This window comes from Morone saxatilis, unplaced genomic scaffold (assembly GCF_004916995.1).
Source record: "Morone saxatilis isolate NCDOM2014 unplaced genomic scaffold, NCSU_SB_2.0 Contig3, whole genome shotgun sequence".
Lineage (NCBI taxonomy): Eukaryota > Metazoa > Chordata > Actinopteri > Moronidae > Morone > Morone saxatilis.
Window position 1 is genome coordinate 2,375,610 of NW_023339873.1, and position 287 is coordinate 2,375,896.

Here is a 287-nt window from a genome sequence, read left to right on the forward strand (position 1 = left end):
TTTTAATTATAGAAAAGAGGTTGGGAACCGCTGCTCTACAAGGATATAAGACAGTAGCAATATGAGTGAAAGGCAGTATATGCTGTATATCCTAGTAACTATATAATGTTTCTTTCACTGAAGTTAATCATATCAACTGGCTGAGATACGTTTACATTATATAAGATGACTTGTCTGGTCACGCTGTTACGTAACTTCTAGTGTCCATTAGACTATATTCTCTTTCTGCAGTAGCTACTGAAAGTCTGTCCTCTTAGCAGAGGATTTTTCTGGATCACTCACACACA